At 46.3% G+C, this 20,045-nt stretch overlaps 1 protein-coding gene across 1 annotated transcript in view; it reads right to left on the reverse strand.

Moving 5' to 3' along the window:
* The window catches only part of LOC119456081 (beta-1,3-galactosyltransferase 1), a 68,214-nt gene extending 50,604 nt beyond the window's left edge, over nucleotides 1-17,610 (reverse strand). Inside the window, exon 1 of the mRNA XM_037717684.2 lies at nucleotides 17,023-17,610. The gene's annotated coding sequence lies outside the window, so the exon portion shown is untranslated. The remainder of the gene's footprint in view (nucleotides 1-17,022) is intronic.
* Between the last annotated feature and the right edge of the window lie 2,435 nt (nucleotides 17,611-20,045).

The raw sequence follows: 20,045 nt of genomic DNA on the forward strand, positions 1-20,045 counted from the left end.
CTTCAGTATACAGATAGCGCCATTTAATGGCCTTCGGCCGAAGGTTTGCGCTGCTGAGCACTAAACCGCGATTTCCATTCCCAGCCGCGGAGGCCGAACTGCGATGCGGGCGAAATGCGAACGTCCGTGCGCCGGGACTTCGGTTCACATTAAGGAACCACAGGTCGCCTAAGTTGTCAGAAATGTCGAGGGGAAGTTGTTAAACTTCTTCCCGCCACGGATGCGCACGCAAGATTCAACGAAGGTTTCCGCGTCGCACATTTCGTTAAACTCGCTGCACATAGGACAGAGCCCGCGCCTATACAGGGTGTTTCATTTTAGCTGCGTCAAATTTTTAAAAATTGCCTGTGGCAGATAACACAATTATAATCCTTGATCTCAACTACTCCATGAGGCGGCCATTACTTTTACGAGAAATCGAAACGCCTAATTGAATAATCAACATAAATACGGTAATTAACTTTTTAATTACTTATTTTACGGCACATCTTTCAATCTACAAATTATAGCCGCTGAGTTCGAAAGCCGTATCCACTTGGAACGGATTCTCAGGACTGAACCAATTTCGAGATATTAATTTTCAAAGTGTCCGACGAAATGCATGGGTGTTATAAGACATCGCTTTCCCCCAAAAGTTCACTGGAACGCCCATGCATTTCGTCGGACACTTCGAAAATTAATATCTCGAAACTGGTTCAGTCCTGAGAATTCGTTCCAAGTGGCTACGCCTTGCCAACTCAGCGGATATAATTCGTAGATTAAAAGATGTGCCGTAAAACAATTAATTAAAATGTTGATTACCGTAATTATGTTAATCATTCAAGTAGGCGTTTTGATTTCTCGTGGAGGTAATGGCCGTCTTTAGATCAAGGATTATAATTGCGCTATCTGCCACAGGCAATTTTTAAAAATTTGGTGCAGCTAAAATGAAACACCCTGTATATAATAGTGTCATGTTTTGAACGCACAAGCTGTAGTGCACGCCGATCGCACTTGTATTCTTTTAAAACGATCTGACTTCCATGCGATTAAGTCCATTTAAAACGCAGGCTTACGCGGTGGCGGCGAAAGCGACCGAATTGACAGCGAAGTGCCTCCTTTGGGAACTATACTGTATACAGTATCAAGTAGTTATATCAAATGTCGCTTCAATTCCAGGCATGCGGATAGGGTCAACCCAAATAACGATAGAAATGAAATAGTATAGACATTTTAGCTGAGCGTTCGTACTACGCTCCGCTCAGACGAATGCACCCTAACAAATTGCACACAGCGGCTTAGTGGTAACGCCAGTGCACACAATTCCAATGCCGGCAGAGGAAAGCCGGATCGGTACTGCGTCCACAAAACACTTTCTACAAAAAATTTCAAGAGCTGATAGTCCGGAATGCACTTGTGGACACGCGGATGAGGAAGTACAGCACCTTCTGTTAGAATGTCCGCGGCACGACACACATATACAACGTTTAGCACGTGAGTTAGTGGTATTAGACAGCAGGCCCATCAGCCTCAGGAAGATCTTGGGTCCTTGGCCAACGTATTCATTGCAAAGGAGAGCGTTACTGGCCCTTTAAAGATTTCTAGAAGCGAGAAATATTCTCGGAAACTATCGAGTGTTTATCCGTGATAAGATCAGTCTATGGGATTTTTTTTTTGCCCGACTTTGACCAATTCAATGTCTGGATTTTATGTACCTTCACATGTATCTACCATCCAAGCTTTCTTACGTGCCCTGATTTTATTTCTTATGCGCCTTGATCTTAGTGTAGTTATGTGACTGGGCTCTGTGTTGCTGTGATTTGGAGTTGACTTTTAGCTTTAATGCGTTGAGGTTAATCCTTTTTTTTTCTTCATACCTCTATGTGAAAGGAGTAACCGGCGCCAATTAAAGGCGACAACATCTCCTAAGTACCATATAGAAGAGGAACGTAAACTTTATTATCAAATCGATAAGATTTGAGTCCGGCGTATTTTTGGTGGGTCTGGGCACCCGCCGCGGACGCGGTTCCGAGACCTTGTCTCGAAGCGGCTTCCTCGGCTCGCTGGACGGCCCAGAGCTGTACTGTCAGGTTCGAGCTGAGCAGTGCGGTCTTCCAACGCGAGCGGAGGCTGGCGGTGGAAGAGACGGAGGTGTCGGCACTGCCCGAATTGTTTGTTATGTCCTGACATTCCCATAACATGTGATTAGGTGTGGCAACCTCGCCACAGGATGGTAATAAGTATTTAAAAAAAAGCGGCCCGCAGCCCTCGCACCGCTGCTGAGCTCACAGAGCGGCACGTGACCGTGCGATCCGCCGCGTTTTAAATGCAATTAGCACTCTTAGCCTATTTCACGCACTTCGGCGTGCTGCTGCTATCTGCTATCTAGCCCTTGAAACGCCGCACTCGCTCCCGAAACAAAAAAAGGAAATTATACACCCGACGGTTGACTTCGTGATCAGTTCCCTCAGCACAGCCGTCTGATACTGTACGCAGTATAGCATCGACGCAAGCCTATAGAAATCGCACATACCACCCTTACCAGCTTGATTCGTGCAAACCAGCGCTTTGAGACACTTGGCACGCGAGTCGCGTCACATGCCAACAATTTACAGATAAAAGTGAGAACGCGCGCTCTTCTAATGAAAAACGAATTTCTAAGCATGAAAAAGAAGCCGATGCAATCGCGGGGTTATTAATTATCTCTTATGTTGTCTGCGCATGTGTGAGTGACGATGTGGTCACGTGCCTGGGTTCTTGCTTGAAATAGCCTACGCTTTGATTACCAAGAATAAACAGTGGGCAGTCTGCGCTCGTGGCGTATTGTGTGTTCCTTCCGCTTGCCCTCGTTTTTTCGCGCAGTTTTAGCCTTCCTTCAGGTTATTAATTCGAAGTCAGATATGCTGAACCCCAATTATACGGTGCCAACGGGACAAAACTGGCAGCGGTTGAGATACAGTGTTTATTGAAGCTTACTTTGGGACATCCGCAAACCCGAAGCATTAAAAATCTGCTGACAGAGACATGCGACAGTCGACACGCATCGTCCCCGCGCCTCCTCGTACATTTTACCACCACGACACCTGCTTTATCTGCCAAGCACAAACGCCCACACTGGCCAACGACGCCGCCACACATTATATAGGGTGTCCCACATAACTTGAGCCAAGTTTTAAAAATATGCAAGTACCACGTAGCCGGACATAACCATGGTAATGTTTGCCGTTGTTTGGAGATACTCAGATTATTTCTTGCGCTGCGCCTAATTATTCAACTTCTCAAATATTGTAATTCTATTAAAAGTGGAGCAATTGTAGAGCAACAGGAAAAACTCCCGATACAGCTTTCTGTTGCTGAATACGTGCTACATAAGTGTGTTTTTTTTCAAGCATGAAACAATTAAGCCCGCGAATACACGAAACTGCCTTTCTCTCTCAAATACAATTAAATTCAAATCGGCCGTCCACCGGTTGTCCCACAGAAACCTTTCTTTTTTGCACGTGTATTTAAAAAGGGAAGTTTGAGTTGGCCCCGGGCTAAAGCTTCCTCTTAAGCCGACCTCCCAGCTTTTCTCTTATAATAAAGCTGTATTTCTAATTGGCTAAGAGCTAAGTCTATCGGAAACTTATTTACACTGAATACTTACTTTTTCGAATAGGATGTGCGAAGGTAGACCCTAATAAGCCGCAATGAAGTGCACACACTAAAAAAAGTTTACACCCTTTGGGTCGTATCTTGTCCCGAAAGAATAATCGTCATCTGCCTTATTGCTTGCGTTTCCTTTCGTGAAAACTCAGCGCTCGCTACTTTCCTGCCCAGAATGCTGTGTCACGCTGATAATGCGCAAGCCTCTCGTGACTAGGAACTACCGGGCTCGCAGCGTTAAAGAAAGAAAATGCGGAGATGACAGATGTTTGGGGACAAGATACGACCCAAAGCGTGCAAACTTTTTTTTTTTTAGTGTGTACTGTGTAAGTGACAGCGCGTGAAGTGACCTGGTGACTGCGTAACTTTGGTGCCTGAAACGCCACTCGCGTTTGGAAACAAGCTATTTTTGTGGTTTACTACAACCACATCCGCGAGATTTCGTGTGATTACCATAGGACGTGTCGGGGTGCCTACAGGGGACAGCGTTCCTGACAATGGCAATGCTAAGACTGTGTGCTGGGCATTGTGCCAGGAATGCTGTCACCCGTAGACGCCTTCGCATCTGATACTTGACTCGCACGAATTCCCTCGAAAATGATCTTATCATCGTGTGTTCCCGATATAGAACATCTGCCCCAGATGCCTGCAAGGTAAGTACAAAACGTTGCACAAGCAGTTGGGCATCATTTCCCTTAGCGCGCGCGTCGGTGAAGTTGCTTCGAGTTCTGAAGCACTCGATCTAAGATCTAATATTTTGCTCGTCGCCCTATTTGCTCATTTTTTCAAGCTAAGCTTGTATACGCTAGCCTGCGCCGGCGATGTAACGCTAAAAAAAAAAAAAGCTGCTGCTCTCAGAGCTGCTCGAGCGTCGTCTCCTTCGATAGCTGGCTGCGTTGCCACTCATCATTCCAGCGTAGAATTTCACTTCTCTTCTGTCGTCGTAATGGGGAGGCCGCGCTTACGGGGGTATGAGACATTCATTGTCTTACGTGACGGACAGACTTAATTTTCAAGCAACTTAATTTCGAAGAATCGCAAGCGGCAATGGCGGGCCAATGCTGCTAACCACGCCGCCGAGCAAACTCGAGGACATCGAACGCAAGCGACAACTGGCGGACTGCGGGCATACCGTCAGTGACGTCGTTCTCTCCGTCGCAGCCGAACGTGGGTGTAACCTCATATAATTGAGAAATACTTCAATGAACCCTCGGGACTGACCCAGTGATAAACACCGCGGCCGCCCGTTTCAGCTTCGTTGGCTAACCATCTTCACGGAGTGGAAGTCTTCTGCAGCTGGCTCGTTGACGCCCCTGGGTTTGCGCTCATGCTCGTGCTCGTGCGGCACGCGCTCGTGCCACAAACGAGTCACCACAAGCTTTGCTTGCACCCCTCTTCACAGTAGTGGATTGAAGGGCGGTCAATTTTGTTCAGTCGTTAATGCATTAACAGACTCAGCTTATGTACAAATGAGGAATTTATTTTTCACTCTGGACAACTAAAAAATAATTAAATTCTGGGGTTTAACGTCCACAAACTGTACAATGGTTTAAGTGTAGGTCTTTCTTGAGCGCCGAGACTACATCGACGTCTGAGTCGGCGGAACCGGACCGATTTCTCCGCTCCCGGGCTGGCGCCAGTCCAAGTATGCAGCCGTGACGCTATACGTGAGGCCTCGAGCGTCGCTTTGAGCATCGTCTTTTGTGCGTTGATGCGATGACGAACGCGACGCCACGGCTGATGTCGGCGGATGCGCCGAGCGAACGTGAGATGCGTGCTTCGCACCAGCATCCCTGAACGGCATGGATTCAACTTGAGCTTCTGCTAGCGAGAAATTCTTATATCACGGCTGTGTGCTGCGTGAGGAATTACCACGACGTTATCGGAAATGAAAGATCTGCTATCATAGCGGAAACTACGTAAAATATAGCGCCGCTCTGTATCTCCGTCGAAACCGGTCGGGGTGATGGCGCATGTCCAAGTTTCTTGAGTCGTAGCTTGTCCTCGTCTTGTTAACAAATTGTTAAGTGTACTACCTTTTCTAAGAAAAACATACTCACGCGTTTGGTACGGATACGAGGAAAGGTTCGAGGGCTAAGCGTACATAAAAATGTTAGTAAAGAAAGGACAGGTGTGAAGTGAGTGATTGATTGTTTATTTCATGGAGTTTAACGTTCCCAAGGTAACAGTGGCGCTTTGAGAGATGCCGCAGCAGAGTGCTCAGGATTAATTTTGGCAAACTAGGGTTTATTGGGGTACATGTAAATATAAGTTAACGAGCGTTCTTGCATTTCGCTCTCAGTGAAATGCGACCGCTGCGGACTGTTATCGAAGCAGCGACCTATGTTCTCAGCAGCAGAACACATTAGCCCACAAGGAGGGTACATGTGAAGTGAGGCAACGTTTTAGCTGCTGATTTACTCGACTTTCATTGTTCCCTTTTTTAGGCTAAACATTCGACATCGGTCATAAGATGAACCAATCACCTTCATAAGTCTGACGCATGTTGGAGTTTGAAGCACCTTGGAGCTACAACACGGAATAGCTAGAATGATATTACTTGAGTTTCAAACCATAAACGACGCGGTTAAATCAATTAGGATGCCGTCTATGTAGCGTCAAACCGAACCTGATTTGCTCTCTGCAAACCTACATTAATTTGCTCATAACAGTTGAACGTCCCGAGGATGTGACCACAATTGTTGCGTGTTCACGGACGGGTACAAGAACTTCGCAGTGGACCTTGGCTGCTGAAGCCACCATAACGGTTACTGAATAACCGGCTGGAAATGAATCGTTTAATTGTTCCAAGCATTGCATTCGTGCAAGATCGCTCAGAGTTATTGAAGTTGGGCGCCCTTTAAAATGTTCCACGCACGCAGCCTGCAATAGGATTAGAATAATGAAGAAACATCGATACAGCAGGAATATTTAGCTTCACTAAAGCGTAGAAAAACGAGTAGTAGAGGGCTACAACGGCTACTCAGGAAGATAACGCGCATTAAGATATTATCTGCGATAGCATTTTAGCGCCAGAGGACAAGGACAAAAGGGAGACGCAAACACCACGATGCGCTAAATTGAACAATTTGTTCTCGGGAACATTAATACATTTATACACTATGCGCAACCGCGCCACTCCTGGCTGAATTGTCATACCGCTCTTTCACAAAAGGCCGTCTCTCTATCAAGCAGGTCGACAGACGAGCTGCGTTAACGCACGTTTCACCATTCCGCCTGATAGCTTGCGTTTCTATAATTTCACGCACTTCCTTATCTCTGTGTCTGGCAAGAATAACGCAATCACTAAACAAAAGTGCGCAGCAGCACTCTTCACAATGAGCAGACAGACAACCGTCATTGTTATTCCTCACATTTAAGCCATATTCTGCTATAAGCGTCCATTGAAGCATCGCCCCGTTTGTCATATGTATTTCCTCCCACATGACAATGGCAGCTCATACACGACTGCCTCTATACAACCGACGAAATTCAGTATTATCTTCAAGAGCGCCCTGCATACGCATACGTGTCTCTATCAAGAAACTCCGTGCAGGCCCAGCAGTATACGGCGTCAATAACGCATTGAAAATGCCCCGCTCTAAACATCGCTACCAGGAAATGACAACTTGGCGATTTTTTTTCCTCGTCTGCTTGAAAGGTCGGGCAAGCACGTGTCAATCCGGCCAAGAAAGAGCGGCGAAGAATCGCGAGCTGACGCGCTTTTTTGTTTTTTCCCCACGCATGCTGACGATGTTAAGGAAATGGGCGCGTATTAACACTCGGCGACCAGTCGGCGCCCTTAGCTAAGCGGCCGTCGTTAAAAGTGGCTGCAGGGAACGGCCCACAAGTGGCTCGTGTGCGCCGGCCACTGCGATTATCGTATTTCCTTGGCTATTCTCGCCGAGCGAGGACAAGCGCAATTCGAGGGACGGGAGTAGGTCGTTGCCGCCTTCGCGGCAACGCATTAAAGACAAAAAAAAAAAAAAAGTTAATATAGAAAGAAAAAAAAAAAGAGAGAGAGAGAGAGACGACGCTTTGCCGAGCCCGAAATGTTGCACGAAGTCACGTTAAACCAAGAAAATAGGTCCGTGCGGCGTACAGGGTGAGATGACGGCGCGAAGGAAGGCACATGGAATGGCACGAAATGTGCTTATAGAGTGGCGTAGGTGATACTTTTACGGCTGTTCGTCGCGACTTTCTCGATCTGCGAGTGGGATGTGCTGCCGTGCCGGAAGAGCGAGTGTATTCCTCAGTGCAGCCACAGGGAAATTGCCAATTTATTATTCAAGCGTATCTTGGCACGTGCAGAAATGTGCCTCGACGCGTGCGCGAATATAATTATCTTTATTCTGTAATGCGTGTACACTCTATGGCTTACTTCGCTCTTGATTTTTCAATGTTGTGGCCATTTAGTCGTATATATTTATTACCAATACGTGAAATGAAGTATAGCCGTCACCGAAATACGGCGACTAAATCTCTCTTATTCTCGTTAAAAAGAAGAAGAAAAAAAAAGGGGGGGGGGGGGAGGAGGACATATTATGTAACAAATGAAAGGGCCTTTATATGCTCACGTTCACTCAGTGCATGTCGAACCGTCGGTGTCGCACAAGTCAACCTGATAATCTGTGAACCTGAATGCATGGAGACGCACGGGCTTCCCAGACAGCTTCAATAGTCGCACTGAACGATGATAGTAGAGCCGAATATAATTTTACGAACCAAAGTCGACAGCAGACGTGACACGCTGTTTTGCAACATTTGCATATCGACTCAAAAAGGTGGCATGCTCTCGAGCAAATAGCTATGTCCCGGCTTGGAAGACCGGAATCGGTACGTGCAGAAGTCGCGACAACCGCTATACGAGAGGTTAAAACGTTTTGACGAATAATATCGCGACACTTATTTATTGCTTCAGTTATCTTGTGACTGCTTGTATTAATATTGCGAGCGCGAACACATGCTTGAATTTCATCTTCATCATCTCTACATATCATCATCTATTTTACATCTTCCTCATCTGTAATATCATCATCAGCTGCAAAGCTTCAGCTTCCGTGTGGCAGAACGAGCTCGGCTGGAATAAAGCGGTTCCTTATAAGCGGCGGCGGTGCTCCTGATTAATTATAGTACCCCCCCCTTGCCCCCTTTACTCGATGCCCTGAAATGGGCCTGTAAAGTATTTCACATAAATATATAAAAATAAGCAAGGGACGAGAAAGAAACACTATAGGAACGCACTGCGCTCCGTGTCGTGTTTTTTTTTTTTTTTTTTTTTCTCGCCCATGCTTTATCGCGCTATCCTTAATATGGAATAGCTATTCGCCCTGCGTTCATTACTTAATACGTTTGTTGCTTAAGTAACGGGTACACGGTACCATCATTTGAGCAATACGCGATACGACGAAATGGAGTACGATATCACTGCAAGGAAAGAGCGCCGAACCACCGCGACATGATGCTAAGCGCGACAGAGAGAGATGCAAACTCATATGCTGGAGGTGTCAACCTGCTGGATGATCGCCCGGCATGCTGTAGGCGCACTACGCTGCCGGGGCTGGCTTATAATTATGACACACACACACACACACACACACACACACACACACACACACACACACACACACACACACACACACACACACACACACACACACACACACACACACACACACACACAATATATATATATATATATATATACACACTCTTGATGAATGCCGGACCCCGGCCGAAACGTCAGTAAAGTCTTGTTATGTTTTGCCTACGTGCTTCTATTTTTTGAACTACTTCTGTGCCGGCTCCGGTTACTCTTTACTTCACTGATATATATATATATATATATATATATATATATATATATATATATATATAGTTTTCTTCTTTCTCCCAGGGTTAGTTGTAGTAGTAACACAAATATCACAGAAAGTGGATGGGAAAACGGCGCCGCGGTTAGAGCTAAATGGTAAGAGCATCACACGCGTACGTGGGATCGTTACCCACCTGCGGCAAGTTTTTTTTTTTTTTTTTTTCATCCACTTTATTTTCCATTAAATTATCATTTCTTTAATTCGCTTCGTAAGGACAAGTAATTTCCCCTATGTTGTCCTTGGTATCGCTGTTTGTTGGCTTCTTATGATATATACTACAGAAATGGTCACAGATGGCAAACATCAAAGTACAGCGATATTCAAATCACGTGTCGCGCGTGCCGCAAGCATAAACAGCACACGGAAAACACGGACCGATTGCAATCACATTTGCTCCACGGTTCACTCTTTCGTTGTTGTCTTTTTTCCACAGGCAGAAAGATATGCAGCTATGCGTGTGCCAACTGTTTGCGCTGGCGTTCAAAAGTCGATTGAGTAAGATTACCAGATTGTGGGGGGCCGGTGGCTACCCAGCTAGCACAAAAGCGATAGAAAACTGCTTCCATACCGATTTGCCAAGACTAAATGAACGTCTGAAAGACGCACTAAAAAATCCGTGCAGTCCGTTTAGAAGGTGATAAACGGTCGTATATCGTTGCTAATGTCCGGCGGATATGACTATTGCAAGAAGTTCTAGAATCCTGCTTAAAGTAGTTTCGAAAAATCCTGTCTTGAAATGGGATTTTGTAAGACCATTAGAAGCATTTAAAAAATACAGATTGAATCCTGCTACAATCAGGATTTTGACATCCGTTTTTTTTTCACCCTCCCCTCTAGCGCCCCCCTCGTCTCCCTTTCCTTCCCTCTCCCCATGCCCCTGCGGCGTTTCGCCGGCCGGCGGCATGCAGGTTTGCGCTTGTGCAATACACGAAACACATACAGCAATAACATTTTTTATTGCAAAAAGTAAACACGACTAGACAAGCTAGCAATCAACATTAAATATGAGTGCCTCCGGGTAACGTCCATTACAGGTATCGACCTTGATAAACCTGGTTTCGAACAGGCTGCTAGGCTGTAGCTCCTTAATTCAGCAGGTCTTCCTACTGCAAAAACATTAGGCATGTGTAAAACGTATATTAATTGAAGCACACTTTTCTTAGTGAACGTATAGTTTTTCAATGCATTGGCAATAAGCACTGCAATATATCTTGGCAATGGGCAGCACTACAATATATTGGTCCAAGCACACAGTTTTCGAGCATTCCACCTTTATTAACATGGTTCTAACATTAACCGATCACAAGTGAAATTCCGTTCTGTTGCCTTGAAGACATACTTTACATCTAACTGAAGGTGTTGCATGTACAATCGCCAAGCAGTGTAAGTGTCGGCTATTTTGCTAGCTTTCAGGAGGCTGTTGTCTTGACTAGTTGGGGACTGGTAGATGACAGCAGCCTCCTAAACACGTGCGAAGTAGGTGCCAATTAGCATTCAAAGAAAGGAATAGATAATGCATTTCTGATAGTGTTGTACGAGAAAAGAGGTAAGTGTGGCTCTGCAAAGGCACAGCTTCAGTGTGACAGCATTGTTACACCACCGCAATTTTATTTGCCACAGATGACATAGCCAACTCAGAAATGGCGCAGGCTTGAGCATATACCTAAACACCAGTCTATCGAACACATCGCATACTTCAAATTGAGCAAATATATTGCGATTCCTTAAAAAATAAAAGACAGCAGACGAGTGCAACCTTAAGTAACAGCGACTATTTGCAGAACGGCTGCTTCAAGCATATACACTAAGAACTTCAGTTGCTGTAATTAAACCATTAAAATGTTGCACGCCTATGACTTGCCTGTTTGAAAACCTCCACACAATAACATTGCCAAGCACTTGTAAAGAATTTTTTTTACAAAAACAGTGAGTCATCCACACACAAGGTGGGAACATAAGCCGTAATTTTCCACCCAGTTTCACTAACTTTGACCTTGGTGACATAATTATAGTTACGCAATGGGTTAAAGGTTAAGCTCGTGCAGTTTATATATCAATTATGATCTAGAGTGCTTGCATATGCAATTTATTGCTTACACCGAAATGAGCCCACACACTAAAACCCACACATGGCGCGCGGCGACGATTTCATCGCCGTTGCACTTTATACGGATTATCACGGCGACGACGACGGCGGCAAAAATGCGCTTGGAGTGCCCATATAATTTCTATCGCAATAAAAGAAAAAGAACCGCGGCGTAAATTTCTCTCTCTTAAATGGCATGGTCGCCGTTACGTCGTCGCGCCGTAACACGCGTGTTCGAGTCGATGTCTCAACGCTGCGGCTGCGACGCAGAGGAGCTACGACGGAGGCCCAGTCCCGCCAACGAAACTGCTCACAACCGGCCAACGCTCGCTTCAACGGCAGGAAAAGAAAGGGAGAGGGTTAAGCTGGCGCCGGGCCGGCGGCGGGCGCGCACGGAGACAGTCGAAGGTGGGGGAGCTACGAGGGAGATGAGAGGGAGAGTGAGGGGAGCCACCGAAGCGACGGGGTCACCTCTGCTCAGCCAAATCCGCTTCCCTGACGCCCTCCTCCCTCACCTTTGACGTGTCCGCGCGCGCCCGGCGCCGCCGTGCTGGCGCCGCCCGCTGCCTACAGCATCGTTTTCTGCGAGCGTTGCTCGACGTGGGCAGTCTCGTGGCCCCTACTCGCCATCTGCTTGCGCGCCGTGATATCTAACGACTCCATTCGTACGTCGTGCTGTGGTGCACGAATACTTCAGAAATAAGTCTTTCCTTTAATTAGAACAAACTTTCGGGCTCCTTCGAGTTCGAATTATCGAGATACGACTGTATATGTATCACGCTGAAAATTTAATTCGTACGACTTTAATATGAAATAACAGTTACCTGGGTTCTTGGAGTTCAGGAGTTTCGTGGTGGCCCTTTAGGCGGCGGCGTTTTCGTCTGCCCATTTGGCACCTGTAGAGGGTACATGATCGGTGTCTTCACCCTCACGCGCCTTCTCTCTTGCACGTAGGTATGTGCCTGCATAGTAAGTTACAAAAAAACTCTTTATTGTTATGCTGATAAACTCGGAGTATCTATGTTTATAATGTAACAGCAGTGCCTATTACAACTGTATATTGGAATTTTTCTTTTTTTAACAGAATTTTGTTACTGCACAGACTTGCAAAAAGAAAACGCCAGTGCGACCTCAAAATTTATTTGTTGCATGACTGAAGCCAAAAATTGTTAGGTATCCTAAAAAAAGATGCTGTAAATAGCTACACTGTCGGATTATGTTACAAAAAACAAGGCAACAGTGCACTACATGCAGGGTGTTTCATTTAACTTTAGCCAAACTTTAAAAATATGCAAGTGCCACGTACCAGGACAGAACCAAGGTAATGCTGGAGATACTCAGATTATTTTTTGCATTCCGCCTAGTTAGATAATTAGTTCTAATTAATTAATTAACTTCTCAATTACTATAGTTAGATCAAAAGTGTCAATGAGAAGATTGTAAAGCAACATGAGAAACCCCTGATACCGCTTTCTGTTTCTCAATATGAGCTACATAAAGTGTTTTTACAAGTGTGAAAGGTGCCTGCCAATACACGCAAACTGCCTCGAGCGGCCAGTCGTTCGGCAGTTTTGCGTGTATTCGCGGGCACCTTTCACGCTCGGAAAAACACACGAGTGATCTCGCACAAGAGCGTTGACGGAAGAATGCTGTGGCTACGCGAAGATCGTAGCACGTCTAATCATTCTGCGCCAAACGGGAATGTCATCGTCTTCCTAACGATCAATGGTCAACGAAACGTCGCAGAGGTAATTTTAGACAGCTTTGGTAAACCTGAATACGCATACAATAAAAGAAACGTACGCAGACGTAAACATGCCTCTTAAACAATATTAGAGATTGCAGTTAAAATCAAGGCGCTTTCATTGAAAAACTTCATTACCGCCTAAAACTTCCACCTAAAACTCCCGCCTGAAAACCGTAAATAATTAAACACGACAGGTGTCAAAGTGGCCGTGACTACTTACGTGAGCAAAGAAGATGTGGAAGGCAGTCTGGCGCTCCGCAGTTCATGAACGAATACGCGTCCGGAACTTAACGGCTGGTCCTGACAAAAATATTGGTCAATGTAACGGCGGGTTCAAAAGTTACGCAATCTGGAGGGAAGCTCCGCGGAGAGCGCAGTCCGCTTGGCTGCTCAGACTGCGTCGGCGCAAGCGATGACGCCGATGAGCCGTCGCGCCACTCCTCGCTTTGTCAGGTAGCCGCTATGACACGTCACGGCGCTGCATCCTCTTGCGACACACGCTGCTGCAATGCAGAAAAATACTCAGTGTGGCTTCGTACTCGGTACCTGAAGCACAGAAATGCTAGCTAATTTAACTAAGAAAATACAAAATGCGGCTGCTACCATAATGCTAGCGCCACCTCACAAAGATAATTTGAAATAACAAAAGTCGAACTTTTTAATGCCTCATTCTTGGCACTTTGCGGTAGGTAGGTAGGTTCCTAACTCGCTTTATAATACAAACAAGTGATGTGCAACCTATAATGGAATCGAACTTCTGCCGTGGGTTACAGCAGCCGGTTCTCTAGCAACTAGACTACGGTGTCTTTTTCTTCCTTTCGGTCAAAGTAAAACAGGTTAACCAAACAAAAAAAACGAAAACTGCGACAAACAATATCAAAACATTTTACAGTTTGAACCGTCAGTCCAACTTGGCTGACATTGTCATTTAACATTCTCTGAGCGTTGTCAAGGGATCTACCCTCGACAGCCACTCAGGAACACAGCAATCATGCGTTCTAAATTTTCCTTCACAGAAAAATGGCAATATTCGCCAGGAGGGACAGATCGCGTTGAAGTGTATCGAAGACTGTTCAACAATGTCCTCGCGTCGATGACAAAATCAACGTCGAAAGTGGTGCTTAGTTTCCGGAGAAGTTCAGAAACTGGGACAAGCGGAATTCGGTGACTTGTAACCCATCATAGCCATCCTTGAAATTCCACACATTTACGTGGACAAAGACTTGCCTGATTTTCTGCAGATGATGATGCATAGTCCGAAGAACCTCCATTTTCGATGCCCGCGCTCATAGGAGGGTCGTTTTGTGGAACAAAATATTATCTAGAAATGTCTTGCGTGTGTGCTTCTGCATTTTCTCCTTTCAAGGCAAGGTCACTTTCGTGAAAACTGTCCTCGGATTGAGCATCCTCATGTGGCGAGGATACTTCACTAGAAGCATGGTTACTACTTTCATTAACCTACCATGATACTTAGTGGACGGTACTCGTGGCAACAGGACTGGCAGATATCGGTTCGTCATTAACTCTACGCCTCTTCTGACGGTCTGAAAGGTCAGCATAACTTGTCTTCTTTATTGTGGACTTCATTATGAGCATAAAGAGCAAGCAGCTGCCCCTTCAGTGCTCACTCACCACAATGCAAACACCCGCGCCAGGGTTGATTGCACTCTCTTCTAACAGGGCGAAGCAAAAACAAAAACCAATGTCCGTTTTTCCCGCCAAAAAGCGGAAGAAAACAACAACAAAAAAATCAATAATTGTAGGCCGCTAGAACAAGCGATTTTAAACGTCTTCTAAAATCCGCCTTATAGCAAGATTTTTCCATCCCAATTGAATCCTTCTCGATGTTGACTTCTTCAATCTAGATTTTTGACGGTCAAGGCGAAATATCCATGAATAAGAATGATTATATCTCTTTTGTGCTAGCTGGGTAGTGAACCGCGTGCCTCCGCCCTTCCTCATACTGGCATACTGCTGCATATATACCTACAATATAGACGTGGCCTGTAAACGTCAATACGAATTTTTCATCGTTCTTCGCGTTCTCAACTTCCTAAAATGATATGGAACAAATGGAAGATTGTTTTTTTCGTTAAAGTTAAGAAACACAGCTGAGACACTCTCAGATTGCATACGTTAACTGAACTGCGACGCTCTTTGCATGCTTGAGTTTACTCCTTTGATGTCCCGTCACCTTGCGCAGGCAGCTTTCTTGTGTGTGTTTCGCAAACAATATTGATTATGAAAAACTCGGCGCAGTATGGTGGGTGGGAGGACCGGCAGACCATGCACAGATCGACGGCGCCAGAATTTTAACGGACCGCGTGATTTGGGAAAAGTAGAATTTACTATAGGGTCCTTGTTCTGGATTATTCAGAGAGGCGGGAATTACTTTCACTAAAAATCAAAACACGTATTCAGATATTTAAAAAGAAAATTCACCAATTACCTTTTTAATTAATTACTTTACGGCGCATATTGCAATTTACTAATTGTAGCTGACGAGTTTGCAAGGCGCATCCACTTGCAATGAATTTGCAGAATGACACTAGTTTGGAGATAATCGAGCTCGCCGTAAAAATGCACTGTTGTTCCACTTCCTTTTCTTAAACAAAACGCTATTTTAGCATTGAAGCAGACAACTAAGTGGAACGCCCATGTATTTCGTCCCACACATTGGGAAATAATATCTCGGAACTGGTGACATCCTAGAGGTTCATTTCAAGTGGATACGTCTTGCAAACTCACCGGCTACAATTTGCAAATTGCAATAAGTGCCGTAAAGTAATTAAGAATTAGGTTCATTAATGAATGTTTTTAATTAGTTGTACAATTGTTTCGATTTCTCATGCTAGTAAGTGGAACGAGATAAGGAATTATTTGCATCTAGAGTGAGGGCACGAATTTAGTTATACGCTCGTAGCTCACAGGGGAAAAGTTGACTATCAACCTGATCGGTTTTCCTTACCATTCCGGTCACCAGTACGGCCATCGACACGATGCGGTTATTCGCATCCTGCTTGCATAGGAGTTTCCTCCGGCGTTCAGGAAAATGAATCAAAGCATAAGAAAAGTACTGGATCTGCGCCAGACTGAAGATTATGTAAGTCGGCACCGGTTCAACAGCCGCAGAGATCCAGTTAACGCTTGTCTTCTAAAAAAAAAAAAAAAAAGAAAAAAAAAACCGAGGGAGGGCGGAGAGCGAAGATGTGAAGGTCCGCCACTGCAGCGGTGATCCTTCAGATAAATAGAAGACAGAGATACCGAGCGACGTAATCTAGACCGCACATGCAGCTTTATAAGTGCCAGAGAAAACGATGGCAAAAGAGAGGATCGCCTCTAACGCTTGCAAGAATAGACAAGGGTTGCAAAACATTTAACGGCTTGGAAGGCACCGATGCTGACGCTTGTGCACAGAGAACGGTGATGAAGCCGGAAATAGAAACGGGAGCGCAAGCGATAACCGACACAGAACAAGCACGCGCTCAATGCAAACAAACACACGCCTCCACTCGCACTGCGTGGGAACGCTCACCGGCGGGCCTCGGTTCGTTTGTTGTTTTCGTTGGAGGAGCCGCGAAAACGGCTTGGAAAGTTTTGGAAAAGCAAGTCCGTCACACTCGTGTGTCATCAGCTCAGCTGGAACGGCGCTCCGCCCAGTCGCTCAGAGAACGTGTTCAGGCCTGCCTCACCTTCGAGTCGTCGTCGCTGCGAAGCGCCCAGCGGCGGCATGGAGAAGTCCGGCGTCACCACGACGGGCTCCGGCGATGCTCCGCCGCTGCTCGGAAGAGGACGCCACCGAAGCCGCCGACGACGAAGAAGAAGGCCCGGGCTGGTCGATCCGCTGCTCCCGACGCATCAGTTCCCCGAGAGAAGCAAAGCCATCACGCGCACCACGGAAGCTTCAAGAAGTAACATCGCTGTACTACGTGCACAATCCAGCCTACAGCACCAGTTTCACTTCTCGGCCGGCCGAAGCCGGCGAAGCGATTCGACTGCTCGCTATCGCGCGCACAACACCGTTGCTTCATCCGCGCAGCTCGGCTGCTACGCGACGCGCGCCCGCACCAGAGCGAGGGTGAAATAACTGCGTGGCTATTTCCTTCTCCGTGTAACGTCGCTTAGACGAACGGATTTGCTTGCTCTGCCGCTCAGCGCTGGCGCGACAGCGTCTCCCTAGGCGTGGTACAAGACACGTCCTACCCTCGCCTTCGCTCCCGCTGCGTGACCCGCGTAGCGTGCGTCGCGGATGCTCTGCGCCGCCTCTCCGAGCCCAGCGAGGGAACTGAGACTCGTGACTGAGAGGGCCGAGAGCGGCGCCAGTAGTTCGGGCGTCTGCCGCACGGTGTATCTCGGGCGCTCCCTGCGCACGCTTTCAATTTAGCCTTCCAACACCTTTGCGCGCGCCTTTGGCAACTTTGTGCGCGCGCGTCCTCCAACAAGCAATGGAGGGGTGTGCGAATAATATTTTAATGCGAAAAGCGGTATATGTCCCATTATACGAAAATCCAGCATCGTGTAAGTGTAAGAGTGAGGTTGAAGATTAATATGCAGAAGACAAAGATAATGTTGAATAGCCTGGCAAGGGAACAAGAATTCAGAATCGCCAGTCAGCCTCTAGAGTCTGTAAAGCAGTACGTTTATCTTGGTCAATTACTCACAGGGGACCCTGACCGTTACAAGGAAATTTACCGAAGAATAAAATTGGGTTTGAGTGCATACGGCAGGCATTGCCAAATCCTGACTGGGAGCTTAGCACTGTCGTTGAAAAGGAATGTATACAATCATTGCATTCTACCGGTGCTAACATATGGGGCAGAAACTTGGAGGTTAACAAAGAAGCTCGAGAACAAGTTAAGGACAGCACAAAGAGCAATGGAACGAAAAATGTTAGGCGTAACGTTAAGAGACAGGAAGAGAGCGGTGTGGATGAGACAGCAAACGGGGATAACAGATATTCTAATTGTCACTAAGAAAAAAGTGGAGTTGGGCAGGCTATGTAATGCGTAGGATGGATAACCGGTCACCGATAGAGTTACAGAATGGATACCAAGAGAAGGGAAGCGCAGTAGAGGATGGCAGAAAACTAGGTGGGGTGATGAAATTAGGAAATTTGCAGGTAGAAATTCGAATCAGCTAGCCCAAGACAGGAGGAGGGAAACAAGAGAAAGACAGAAGGCAGGGAGGTTAACCAGGATAACGTCCGGTTGGCTACCCTACAGCGGGGGAATGGGAAGAGGGAACACAAAGATGACAGGGAGAAAGAGGAGGGAAGGAAAGAAGGGAAATGAGCGGTTAGTTCGCTGACGCGTGTGTTAGTGCTCTAATAGCCACAGACGTTGACACAAGCCCGTCGTCCTCAAGAAGCACAAAAGTGCCTTCACCGCTCTTTGGACCGACGAGCGATGGGGGCGGTGTTCCAGCAACACCTGCACGGAAAGCATCCGATTGTCCAGTTTTTTTAGCGCGTTAGCAAGTTCTTGTCTTTCTTGGGCATATCGTGGACAGTGGCACAGCAGGTAGTCAATAGTTTCGTCGGTGCCGCAGACCTCGCATGCTGCATTGTCGGTCACTCTAATTAATGTAGAGTAGGCCTTTGTGAAGGCAACTCCTAACCAAAGGCGACAGAGAAGCGAAGCTTCACGTCGAGGAAGTCCAAATGGAGGTTGGAGCTGCAGTGAGGGGTTTAATTGATTCAGTCGTGTAAGTCGTAAGTTTGGCGAGTTCCACTCGGTCAGTGAGAGACTGCAGGTGTCGAAGCTGCCTTGCGGCGTCTGTCCTCGAAAGTGGAATTGGAACGCTGAGCTCTTCTTGGTGTGATGTGCGAGCAGCGTTGTCTGCGGAATCATTGCCACTGATTCCAAAATGACCAGGTACCCATTGAAATAAGCCCAAGACAGGGGTAACTGGAGATCCCTAGGAGAGGCCTTCGTCCTGCAGTGAACATAAAAATAGGCTGATGATGATGATGATGTCACACAAAATAACAAAATCATATTACGGTGAAACGTCAGCTGTTCGTATTTGGACATGTGTAACAAAAGTTGCAATCTTGGAACCCACTCCGGTACATACGTCTGCACTTTCTGCACTTCGGAAAAATGGCACACAGATTGGCAAAAATGTTCGCGAACGGGTCTAACATCACTATCTGCCTTGTGTACAGCCATCCGAGTTTGCCGTATGCTGTGCAGGCCCAGGAGCATAACAAGATCAAAAGGCACGCCATCGTCATTTTCAACCGTGAGATAACGCTTTCCACGCGGACTTAATGGCAACTCCTTTTTCAGAGTTATATATGAGATTACGCGGAGACAAACCCCACTCCAGCAATCTAAAACACGTGTCAAATTGCTTTTTTTTGCATAATAAACAATGAGTACCACACGGAACAAATAAAACGATATATCTTCTAACCATGCTTTAATGGGTAAAGTTCCTGTGTGCCGCTTAACAAAAAGGTTTTAACCTCTGGTGCTACGAGCATTCTTTTAACGTGTTTCAAAACATATTCTCCTGGGCCTGCACGTATAATTCACGGTATAATGGCAGAGGAAATAACACATGCGCGAGGTGTTTGTACAGTTTTCTACGTGACACCTCGGTCAAATATTGCAAAGAAAAATGCACCGACCAGAAACGGAAAGATGAAACCACTTCTCTGAGATATCCTCTGTAGGAGCTGGCAGTCGTAGTCTCGGAGTCCGGCGTCAAC

This window comes from Dermacentor silvarum, chromosome 6 (genome assembly GCF_013339745.2).
Source record: "Dermacentor silvarum isolate Dsil-2018 chromosome 6, BIME_Dsil_1.4, whole genome shotgun sequence".
NCBI classification, from domain to species: Eukaryota; Metazoa; Arthropoda; class Arachnida; order Ixodida; family Ixodidae; genus Dermacentor; species Dermacentor silvarum.